Source organism: Falco rusticolus, chromosome 1, assembly GCF_015220075.1.
Source record: "Falco rusticolus isolate bFalRus1 chromosome 1, bFalRus1.pri, whole genome shotgun sequence".
In the NCBI taxonomy this organism is placed as follows: Eukaryota; Metazoa; Chordata; class Aves; order Falconiformes; family Falconidae; genus Falco; species Falco rusticolus.
Window position 1 is genome coordinate 13,104,525 of NC_051187.1, and position 12,476 is coordinate 13,117,000.

At 45.8% G+C, this 12,476-nt stretch overlaps 1 protein-coding gene across 13 annotated transcripts in view; it reads left to right on the plus strand.

The window, feature by feature from the left end:
• The first annotated feature begins 1,588 nt into the window (after nt 1–1,588).
• Nucleotides 1,589–12,476, plus strand: part of TNRC6C (trinucleotide repeat containing adaptor 6C) — a 110,315-nt gene continuing 99,427 nt past the window's right edge. For 5 of the 13 annotated variants that reach the window (XM_037410341.1, XM_037410405.1, XM_037410406.1 and 2 more), the window contains exon 1: nt 1,590–2,541. The gene's annotated coding sequence lies outside the window, so the exon portion shown is untranslated. Of the gene's footprint in view, nt 2,542–12,476 lie in introns of all 13 variants that reach the window. The other 8 variants (XM_037410360.1, XM_037410369.1, XM_037410413.1 and 5 more) reach the window with 3 other exon arrangements.

A 12,476-nucleotide genomic window follows, 5' to 3' on the forward strand; every position in this document is an offset into this window, starting at 1 on the left:
TTTCCCTGCCCTGGGCATCCCCTTGTCGGGCATCTCCCCCCCCCAGCCTAATGCAGCCTGGTCCAAGGCGCTTACGTAGGGCTGGCCCGTGCCTATATGTGCACGTATGGCCGGCACTGTGCGTGGATGTGCATACCCGCGTGGGTGTGTATCAGAGACGCGCGGGGCTGCGCACGCCTGTCACTACGCGTGCTGGGGGCAGGGAAAGCCGGCCGGGGGGGTCTAAAGGCGAGGGACCCCGCTAGCCGGGGGGACCGGCAGCACGTCGGAGTGCAGCAGGACCGTGGGGGTGTCCCGGCCCCGGGCCCCCCCCCCACCCCGCCCCGCCGGGGTCGTGCAGCCGGTGCTTGTCTGCGAGGGGGGGGGGACCCGCACCGGGGGCCGTTTGGGGGTCTGTGAATGCACCGACGGTCACTTGCGGAGGGCTACAGTACCTCCACTCCCCTTTGCAGGGTGCGGGGCGGCGAAGAGCCTCCGCACCGGTTTTTTTGGGGGTGTGTGTGAAGCCCCCCCGCGGGGGGAGTGTGAAGCCCCTCTGCACCCCGCTTTTCCAGGGGTGTGAACTCCGCACCCCTTGAGAGGTGGGGCTGCAGCACCTCTGCACCCCGCCTTTTGGAGCGGGGGGGGCGAATCCCCCCCACACCCCGGGGGGCGGCGAATCCCCCCCACGCCCCGTGGGGCACCGCTCCCTGCCCGCCTCCCTCCCGCGGGGCGCGGGCTGAGCCGAGCTGGGGGGGGAGGGCGCGCGCCGCCGCCGGGGGCGGGGCTGGAAGCGCGCGGCCTCGCCGCTCTTTGGCTGCGGCCGCCGCGCTCATTTGCATGTGGCGGGGGCTCCCCTGTCACGTGGCCGCGCGGGCCGGGGGGCGGGGGCGGGGGGGCAGACTTCCTGTTTGAGGTCAGCGCGGGGCGGGGAGGGGGAGCGCGGCGAAGCCTCCCCGCGGTCTCGCGCTGCCTGGCGGGGCCCTTGTCAGTTAGCAACAAAATGGCCGCGGTGGCAGCAGCTCTGCTCCTGAGGACGGCGGCGGCGGCGGCGGCGTCCGTGGCGGCAGCGGCGGCGGCGGCGGCGGCGGCAGCGGCGGCGCGGAGGAGCGGGGGACCAGCCCGGCAGCACTGAGCCTGGCCACCGCCTGCCTGCGAGCGGACGAGGCGAGAGCGAGCGGGAGAGACGGCGAGAGGCGCTGCGGGCCCCCCCAATACCCCCCCACCCCAGCCTCTGCCAGCGAGCCCGGCTGACTGACCGACTCTGCCCGAGGCGCTGGTGCAGCCCCCTGGGGACACGCTGCCGCCTCGGCCCCCGGCCTCCCCCGCTCCCCGCCGCCCCCCGGGGGCACGGGTGCCCGGGTGCCGGCCCCCCGGCGAGGGGCTCCGCTGCTGCAGCCTCCCGCCGCCCGCTCCCCCGGCCCGGAGACCCTGCTGGATCCGTCCGGAGGAGACGGAGAGGGCCCGCGGGATCTCTGTTCTCCTGCCCCCGGATCCCCTGTGCGAGCGAGGCAGGCAGACTGTTGGGTTTCCCCACTCCCCCCGTCGCGTCCCGGCCCCCCCATCCCGTCCCCCGTCCCCCCCCCCCCCGTGAAAGACTTCGCTGGATCCTCCTACTCGGATCCCCTCCCCGCGCTCGCTCCTTCCTGCGAGAGAGGCTGCTGGATCCTCCTCCCGCCGGAGAGACTGGTGGATCGCTCCGCTGGGGTCCCTGCGAGAGCCACGGATCCTCCTCCCGTGAGAGACTGCTGCGGATCCTCCGCCCCTCCTCGCATCTCCCTGGAGCGAGAGACTCCGGATCCCCCCGCGGCTCGCTGGTGGTTTTTTGTTTCTCTGTTGGCTTTTGTTTTTTTTTTTAATTCTTTTTGTGAAGGTGGGGGGGGATCCATCTTAAAACTATTTTCTGGGTCCCACTTGCTCTTTTTAATTTGCACTTTTAAAAAAAACCCTCAGATGCTCCTCCATGTGGACTGAGAACCCATCAAGACACACACACGAGAACTCGCCCCGATCAACTCCAAATCCTGGCTTTCGTGGGTTTTGCTGCAACACATAAAAGCAAACTTGTATTTAAGACACAGTCGTGCAAAAATTTAGCTGGAGACTTTAACGTGTTTTTTGTCTTGGTTTCTTGGCCTTGGTTTTGGTTTGGTGTTTGGTTTTTTTTTCTTCTTTTTTTTTTTTGCTTCACTGGAAATCAAAAGCTTGTTTTGGAATTGGACCTGCTTTTGCTGCACTTCTCTGGGCTGGATAACACTGAGGCTCTTTGCTTTTCTACTTGGGTAGTCTTTTCCTGTTTTTTTTCTTCTGTGTGGCAGAATATTTTTTTTGAGGGGGTAAACAAACAACAACGAAAACCCCCAATATTTTTGGCCGTGTGAGATTTTTTTCATATTCGTGAAATTACGGGTACACTTACAGAAAAAAAAAAGAAAAAGGAAACATTAAAATAAGAAAGGAACACGTCAGAAAGACCCCTACACGGTAGACAAAATACTTGTTTCCTTACAGCAAGACTGAATCGAAAGCTGCCAAAGAGCCCCATAAAGAAAAGACTAAAAGGTAAGAAAGGGGTAACAGCCTCTCTTAATCTGGGCATGGTAGAAGTTAGCAGTGGAAGAGACCTGCTAAACCAGCGCATACCTCCTTTTCTCACAAGTCTAAACCAGGTATTTTTTTTGCTGCTTATTAGTGAAGCAAGAAACACCCAAAACGCTTCAAAATCCACTTATTTTTGCCAGATATCTTTTTTTCTTTGCTTTGATCAACTCGCAGATTTTTTTTTTATACACTAGAGTTAATTCATAATGTTTGTATGTACCTTTCCCAGTTCAGAATATCTGTCGTGTGCAAAATAGCGAACAGAAGTGCCATTTGTGAGTGTGTCGTGCAACTTAAAGACATTCTGCCCGGTTCTGCTGCAGACATGACCTTGTGCAGTTGCTTTATAACTTACACGTGTGAAAATTATTGCAGAGAGTGCTGGAAGTGATGCCGAGCTGGGGAAGGAGCGGGGCGGGTATGGTCACCAGTGCTGCCCCGGTGGGCGAGCAGACGAGGCTCCAGCTTTGTCCTTCCTGGCTGCTTTCTGTTGAAAGTTAGATCTCTAGATCCCCCCCCCCTTCCCCCCGCTTGCGCCCCCCCCCCCCCCCCCCCGTAATGAGATTATGGGGGTCCACTGTAATTTTCTCCTGACTGTTCAGAGAAAGATCTTCGTCTAAACCCGAAATACCGTCCAGTGGGGGAGAGAGAGTTACACAGGCTTGATGCTTTTCACTGCGACGTTGAAGGGGAAGGAAATGGGGAGGGCTCTGTTGTTCACCTGAGAAATCTTGAAACATTGGAAGTTTTATTAATTGTTGGAATCTTCTTTGTATCACAAGTTTGTGTCAAAGGTTAATCTTCTTAATATGTAGTAGTTGAAGGTCCAATTACGGGACTTCTTGAACTCGATTGTCGTCCGTCCGTCCCCCTTTCCCCATTAAATATAATACTGCTAGTCTTACTTTGTGGCTGCTTTTTCTGCTGCAACTCGAGTGTATCTGTGGGAAGGTATTTGTTCGATTAATGTAATTGTTCGATTAATATAACAGCCAGTTTAAATATAGAAATAATCTTAAGTACGTCATGCCCATGTTTGTTGCATATTTTTCCTCTCGTATGCATATGCATGTATCTGAAGAATTTATGCTAATTTATATACTGAAATTTGCTCTGGACATTAGGCCAGTTAAGGTAATTAAAAATCCAATAAATCCCGCTGTTAGTGGGCTGCTTGATGATGCAGAGCTTTAAATCAGGTGAGTGTTGGTAGCGCTGTGTGGACCTGAGGACAATGCCAGTGCAGAGGAGCAGGGAACATCTGCACTGCTGTTAGGCTTGACCGGCAGAAAGTAATGGCTTTAGAATCCTGCCCTAATTACGTAGGGTGGGTGGGTTTTTTGGACTCATCTACGACTGAGAAAGTGCAGTTTCCTATCGGGTATTACTTTTTTGTCATTTCAAGAAAGTAGTGGAAGTGTACACACTGATCCTCACTGCTTCCCCCCTGTGTTTTCCGAGGAAGTAGTAGGTGACTTACAGTGGGTGCAACCTGTGCTTGACAGATCACGTAGTTTTCCATAATTGCGGTTCCTCAAATTCAGGAAGCCCTCAGATATCTGCCTGGCTACTTCACTGTGTTATTTGTGAACTCAAAGTGGTGTGCTGAGGAATCTGCCTCTGGAAGCACTGTTGTTTCTGCTCCAGTTTCTGGAATTATTTCCAGAACGTTAAAGCATCAATGTCAGATTTGTATACAACTAGTGAGGAAAGCTGCTGTAGCCCGTGGGAGGCTTGTTCTTTCATTTGTAGGATTAACGTTGTTTTTTCGGGGTGAGATTGCAGAGGCAATGCTGTGCATGGGTAACCTTGCTGCTTCTGAGTCGGCGACTACCGAGTCTATGAAGAAAGCTATAGTAAATCAGATTCATTTGAACTTTTTGTAGCGGATGTGACTTTAAGCGGGCTAGGAATAGTGCAGTAATGCCTGGCTTCGCTTTGTCCTTACCTTGCAAAGGAGGTGGTGTCATTTCAGCCTTGAAGCTACCCGTCCGGGCCGCAGCTGGGGCAGTGGGAAGGGGTCTGCTCCAGCCCCTGGTGACAGGAGCTGCCGTCGGGAAACTGCTGGAGCCTGGGAGCAGGGCTTGTGCCAGGGCAAGAGTGATGCCTGTTAATAGGGGCTGTCTTTTAGGCAATATTCTGTACTTTTGACTAAACATCTGATTTCTAGTAATGAAAAAAAACCAGGGCAGACTAACCTCTTTTTATTAAGGGCTCTTCTGGATTGCAGTGTAAGATACTTAGGATTTGTTTAGGTTTCTGGGCTTTCGATATGATATGTGGATTCTCATATTGGCAAATTTAAGTGTCGGTATGCATCAGGCTAAAAGCTGACTTGAACCGAGTAGTGCATTGTATTATGTATTATGTATGATGTTATATCTGTTACAGTACATGGATTATTTTGTAGTGAGGCTGTCAGTGATGCAGGGCGTTAGTCCCACTTGCTAGGAAGGTACTTGTGGGGGGCCCTGGGCTGTGCCATTTCTGTGCTAGTACAGAGCATAGTGGAATTTACTCTGGGGTGCTGCCCTTGGGTCTGGACTCGGTTTTAAGAAGCATTTGTTAACTTAAAGGTTCAGCCCCTTGACCTGGCATCTTTGCATCTTTCAGAATCCGCCTCTGATTGCCTGTCGATGGGATGAGGTTTACCTCACCTGCTGTTGCAAAGCCTGCTGGGATGAAGGAAAAAATCCACCTCTCTGGCTTAATATTTTTTTTCCTGTGGTTTGTCTTTCCTGTTAAAATAACAAGCTATGCTTTTGATGACATTTGTGATCTTTCCCTGATGTTTAAGGCAAGGAAAGTAATTCTATCCTTGCTTTGTTTGAAGGAGCTTTTTAAGACTTGGAAAAATAATAGGATGAAGTTTCCTTTAATATGAGAAATAACATAATTGGGCATAAGAGCGCTTTTAACCTGAAGATTCTTTGTGGAGTTCTCAAAGCTCTGCCAAGCTGGATTAACAATAAAACAGGGTAAATTTAAAGGTTTTGTCAAGCAGGGGCTGTAGTCTCTTTGTGCCTTGAAGCAAACTGTTGCTGAATGGCAACCTTAAGAGAAAGTATAGCTTTAAATTAGGCTAGAAGTAAACCCTCTTATTTTGATGTTTTCCATTCGCTTCATTCAGAAAGGCCAGGAGATTTTATTCGTGTAAGGGATTTACTGCCTGCTGTTAACTCCGAGTGACCTGCCCCTTTACAACCCCTTCAGATGCGACAGGCGATGTAGGCGCCTTTTCTCCTTCGTGTTAACGTTCGTTATTAAAAGCCCGATAGCAGCGTTTACTTTCAGTTTTAGCTGTTAAGACTTAACCAAGACTGGTGTATGTGGGAACGGGTAATATGTTAACTTAGCAGCTGGCCTTGCCGAGATAAACACGCGCTTTTCCGAATGCTGTCATCTGGCCCCTTTCCAAAACGGCTGAAGGAGGAGGTCGGGGTGGCGCCATCCGCGGCTTCGGGAAAAAGAGGCTTTCATTTGAAACGAATCGCTAGATAGTATTGACTACGAGGACTGCAGATTTAAAAATAAAATGGCCCAACCTTTCCTAAGTAAACAAAATAGTCTCTCTTGATTACTTGTATCTCGGTGCCTGTTGCTGTGCTGCTTCTCTCAGAAGGTACAGCTACTTAAATGTAGAATGTGTATTGCTTCTTTAAAAAAAAACCAAAACAAACAGAGCTTTATATAAGTCTGTGAACATGAGAACTGATGAAAAATTTATCCTCTTTGGTTACAGTAGAGATGTACAACACAAAAGTGCTATTGTTTTAATTGCTTAAAATTCAGATTACAAGATAATGGTAATACCATTAGAAGGTTTCCCTTTGGCCTAGAAGCTGCAGGTAGGAGCCTGTCGATCCCTTAGTATTAAAGATGAATGATAAGAAAACCTCTTAAATGCCTGTGACGCTGCAGTCTAGCCAATTTAGGATCAGCTGGTGCCTTCTGGTGATAATGGCTTGAGGTTTTCAGCTGTATTATGACGATATCAGCCCGGGCAAATAGTATTTAGAAGAGAAGTATACTTTATTGAATGGGGAGATGATCTAGAAGTGACAGTAAATTGCATTACTAAATGATCTATGTGCTCTGCACAGTCTCTTCGCTGGTAAATGCTAGTGGTAAAATGAAAGATGGTTATTCTTAATGTATGAAAGCAGAGGAATCAAAGTATTATGCAATCTTCCTTTAGGAATCTGAGCTATTTATGAAAATTGCCTACCAAAAGCACACCTTAGTTTTGCATCTTAATTACCAGGTGTAGATGTACTTCTGCTCATTTTGTCATTACTTAATCATGATTAACTTCACTGTGGTGCCCCATGCACAGTTAAAACTGTGTTTTCTGAAACTTTTTGCAGCTTCCTAACTTGTCACTAATATGTTTTAAAATCTCATGCAAGATAAAAATGTCTGAATTTGGTCATAATAACAAACTGCCTGTTCTTGCATAGAATAGTCATAGTGCTCTTTAGGATTGTATCAAAGATTGTATCACTGACAGAAAGTGTAGCAGTACTTTAAAATATGCATCTGATTCTTTTGGCTTTTTAAAAAAATGTAACATATCTCTCTTCATCCCAATAAAAAGGCTCCTTTCCCTGAAGACGTCTGTGAAATAAGTAGTTGTTCTTAAGTCTCATGGTTCAGGGTACCAAGCATCAAAATCTGAGTTAGTTTTGGTCTTAGCCCTGGATGTGAATCAGCGCTGTAATTTTTCGATGTTGAGGTCTTGAATGTAGTTGTAATTCAAGCCCATAAAATATTAGAAGCTTTGACGGTAGTGCAGTCTGCTTTCTGGAGCTCTTCCCTGTGGGTTTACAGCCAAGGATGGCTTGAGAGTGAGAACAGTTATCTGTGCTGCAGCAGTGATGTTTTATGGCTGGATGCCCAGATTGTCTAGCTTTGCACACAGCCTTATAGTTTGCCTTTGAGGGCTACGGAGGTGGAAGTCATTTGTAATAAACAGCTATCTGCAGCTTGCTTTTTCTGTGTGTTGAAGTGTACATCCATTTAAAAAATTGCGAACTAAATGCACATTTACTTAGATTTCAATCTGGAAATTCTATGTTTTAGAAGCTCGCTTATGAGAAATGTTGACAATTGCTTTGTATTAAAAATAGGTAATATTTATCCCTTGGCTGTTTGGGCTTTTTTAGCAGTAAGCTCTGATATTGCTAGAGAATGAGATTTTGTTAATTTTTTTTTTTTTATTTGAGAGAAAAATTGACTTGTCAAATCGATTGGCATCCTTTGTGGTAATTAAGCCCCAGAGAAAAATATGTTTATAGCTCTCAAAATAGTTATCATGCAACTACCAGCAATAGGCTCATTTAGGAAAAGATAATACCCACCCCCCTTCCACCGCAAGGAAAACAACCACCCTGGGCTATGAAGTGTTTAGTGTCTGCCCACGAGCGTTATCCTGAGGCAGATCCATTCTTTTTATTTCCTCCCCCCAGCTTCTTGTTAATGGGGTCTATGCATGTTTTCCCATGCTGACTTTCTGAAGGGATAGTGGGTAGTGCCTTTGTTATGATCTTGGTCAAGAACAATCTCCTAGAATAGCATCTCCGTTTTTTCTTAGATGTGCTGTTTTCCTTCCTATCCTTTTTTTCCCTTCCTGTGTTCTGTCTGTATGCTGTCTGCTTGAAGTTTATAGTTTTCTCTCTCGTACTGCATTTGCAAGACTTCCCGATGAGAAGAGCTTTTTGTTTTGTTTGAGGGATACAGAGTACTCACAGTGGCTTGGATACCATTCTGGGTGGTCAGTATGTACACATATCGATTGTTAGTTCAAACGGACTTCTGCCAAGTCTATTTTAAGCTCAGACAGATATCTGTGTTGTGTCAGTCTGCTTTTCAGTTGTACTTTCAAGTCTCGGACTCACAGGTCTTTTAGTTCTTCAGAATTCCAAAATGTTTTCATGGCTGATGCTCATGTCACCGTCCTGACAATGGAGATGCTTGTTTTTAAACAGTAGCTGGTTACTGGTAAACAAAAGAGCATCAGCCCAGTGCTTTAACACAAACCATTCTAGAAAAAAGCAGTTCAGTGAGAACGAAAGAAAAAAAAAAGCAAGCTGTACAGATACATAATGTGCTTACTGCCATTTTATTACAAGGTCGTTAATAGAAAACCATAGAAGGTAGTCTTTGGCATTGCTTGTAATGTTTTTGCTCAAACTCAATGTATGTTCATAATAGCCTTCAAGATGATAATTTCTTATGAAATGTGAAGCTAAAAACTTTACTAGTACTGGGAGCATAGCCTAATAGGGTGTGTGTGTAAATCAAGTAAGACTCTTACACATTGTGTTACCAAAGCCAGTCAGGAGTAGGATTCCTCATTATCCCTCTGCTAACATTCTATCTGTAGATCTCAACTTTCCTCTGCTCTCAATGTTTTTAGTCAATTACACAAGCTTACTTAACATAGGAGAATTGCTTCCAATGTTAGTATTGTTTGATTTTTACCCCCCTGCATTTTCAGGTTTGAAGTGGATGCTTCATTTGACAGTTTGTCTCTTACTCCCTGGCTATGTAACGGAAGATGTTACATGTCTGCAAATCTAATAGTTCTTGTCTCTTTATGGTGTCATGGCTGAAATGCTGTAAGCAGACAGTATTGGTACCTCATTCTTGTTTTGTGATGCAAACAATTGCTATTAGTTAAAAATAACCTATTGGCATAAGAGTGCTGATCACATCTGTTTGTAACATACCTCTTCGTTTTCCTGCTTATGAAACTATTTGGTTTCTTTTCGCATAACATCAGCAATGTAAATGATAGAGGTATATGTTTGTCTCTTTTTAAGCCTTTTAAAAATAAATTTATGTGGAAAACGCAGCATCTTCTGATAAGGAAGAGCCTGGTGGTAGCAACCTAAATGCTATTTAATATTTTATACTATATCATCATAAAATGTAACTGATCCAGGTGTGGAACTAAATTTGTTCTGTCACAGTAGGAGAACTGCTGCTATTGAGGAGAGTCTCTGTATAAATAGCACTGTTTCAGGGGAAAGATGTTATTATACGGGACTTACTAGACCCTGGTGAATGTGTAATTTTTACTATTTCTGTTCTTATAATCAAACTTTTGGAAGTCCCTCACTTTTGAAAAGAATGATCCAGGTTAAGTAAGTCTCATTGGGCACCAACAGTACATTACCTAGTGATGTCAGTCTTTATACTGTGCTACCACACTTATGTGTGCTTTGATTAAAGCAATGGTTGTGTTGTTGGGTGGATGCTGGCATAATGATTTGCTTAAAGACATTCAACTTCAATTTTTTTCCTTGCATTTGTGAAGATGAAATGTTCTTCGCAAATTTTGAGGTGAAATACTGCAGTGACAACAAAACCCCATGCTTTAGAAGCAGATAACCCAGGCTGATAGATATCTATTTTATCCGGATGATATTACAACACTCTGATAGTCCAATTGCATTGAAATTATGATTTCTTTTCCCCCACCACCCCTGTCCATCCCTCTGACAGCATCCAGACAAGCCAGAGCTGATCTTTCTGGAATTCTGTCTGCATCTGCTGATCAGCTAACATACTTGGAGACATTTTGGATATATTTCTGAGAATATTTGCTCCCCTGGGTGTCTCATGGACTAACTGAAGACATAAAATAGTTATTACTAAGATCATAATTGACCATAAATTGATTTCCAAAGTGGTATTTACTGCAACTGATTTTCCTGTCCCGGAAGATCATTTATGGTTATTTTCTTCCCCCACCTCTCCCCCTGCCCTGTCTCTCCTCCCCCCGCTGAGACTGTATTCATTTACAAAGCTGAAAAATGGGTGATGGCTCATTCTGATGCTGGCTCTGGCATTCTGATTTGTTATTGGCAGGCATTGGTGCCCAAATGCTTTTACTATGGGAAGTGATGTGGAGGAACAGATAACTTTGAAACTTGATGAATTTAATGGAAATAAGGATTGCCTTTCAGCAGTGCAGGGTTAATATTTTAAACTCTGGTAGATTTGTGGAGGGAAAGGTGCTTGGGCATTTCTATTTCCTTAGTTTTGGACGATAGAATGAGTCTTTTTCTGAATTATGTGGATTCAGTTTCCAACCTAGATAGGTACAGAGTAATGTGAGGGCTCCTTATGTCACTTGTGTTATGTTGCTACATTAATTTTCAAAACAGCATTGCGGCTGAAGATGCAGTGGAACAAAAATGAAATTGTTTCCAAGATGTGTTATCTTTTAAGTCGAATGAGATGATCATGGTGGGCAGTGTTTTGAGTTTTGTAGTTAAACACTAAGAAAGTACAAGAACTGCACAAAACGTTTAAGTAGATTTTCTTCATTTGTGTTTAAACGTTCACATATTTGCAGTGCACAACTTTTAGTACAGTTTATTAGTCTATGGTATGTTTTGTCTTCCTTGACTCGGATAAAACTTGGTGTTAACCTCCTGCAGAGAATTCCAGGACCCCTGACATTTTATTGTGACTCTTGGTTAGCTCACCAGGGTTCCTGCTAAGAATTCTTCTTTCATTCAATTGATAAATTGAATTCCCTATTCACAGTGCCTTTAAATAGAATGGTATTTGGAAAACTGGAAGACAGCTTGAATGCTCAATGAGCTCACCCAGCAAATTTGAAAATGCAGAAGGAAATTAACAGGTTTGCGCGTTCAGAAATCTTTTACAAGAATAAAAACATTCAACAAAAAACCCGTTTCCATCTTCATATTCCCTTTAAATTTATTTCCTTCTGGTTTCTACAGCATGGAGTTCTGTTGACATCTGTTTCCTGTTTTTCATCTTATCTTGCCTTATGTCAGGGGCTGTGCGTTCACTTAACTCACGTCTGTATCTGGGAGCAAGTATAGTAAGGTGGTATATGCCCATGTAGTGGAACCTTCAGCTTTCCAAGGCGGCCTGTGTGCAGTGTGGAGAGCATCTTGTTCTTCACACCCACTATACCCTAGCCTAGCCTTCTTATGTGCTTCTCTTAGATACCTTATGCCATTCACCTGCTTTTTCTGTGTATCCCCTTACTGTTGCTGGCCATGCTGGCAGGGTGGGTACTGTGGAGTACCGTTCTGAGCTCTACAGCATGAAGAATAGTGTAATTTTTTTTCCCCTCATTCTAGATGTTGAGACATATCTTCTCTGTGAGGCCAGTGTCTTTTTACTCCCCCATCCAGCTGTCTCTCCATGAGCCTCTCTGAGCTGGGGCTGCAGCAGTGTCCTGCACCACCTCCCTGCCCTGCTGCTTGTGCTACTGAGGTGACACCTGGAGGTCTTGTTAGTGAGATGGCAGAGGCCCGTCCTCTGTGTAGGATGCCATCTTCTGCGAGGCCCGTTTCCGCAGGCTTCTGCCACATGTCTTGTGAAACAATTTTAGTATTGTCGGAGAAGTCAGGCTGGAAGGGGCCTGAGGAGGTCATCTCAGATAGGCAGGTCTGTATTTAAGTCGAGTGACACATGCATGTCTGGTAACATTTTGCTGCTGCTCAGTATGTTGCTGGTATGTTGTTGGTGTTATTCTTAGACTTGTCTGGTACAGTTTCCCTGCCTGTGGGTAGGAGCGAGGGAAGTGCAGATGCGTTTTTCTCCTGTGCCGGGAATTCTACTGGAAGGAGAGGTATTTCTTCCAGACCTCACCTTCCCAGGCCTTTTTCATCACACTGGACCACTCATGAACATGGCCGTGGATGTGCATGGCTATGGCTCCTGTAAACTGGGTATCTTTTGTCAAAGACTTGTTAGCACCACCTTTTCCCCAGAAAAAGCACAAGAGCAGCAGCAGCATATTTGCCTTCAGCATAAATTCTGTTGCCTACTTTTTGATCCTATAAGTTGTCATCTAACTTGGACCTGTGTGGGAGTACCAGTGTGGTCTTCACCTCTTGTAATGA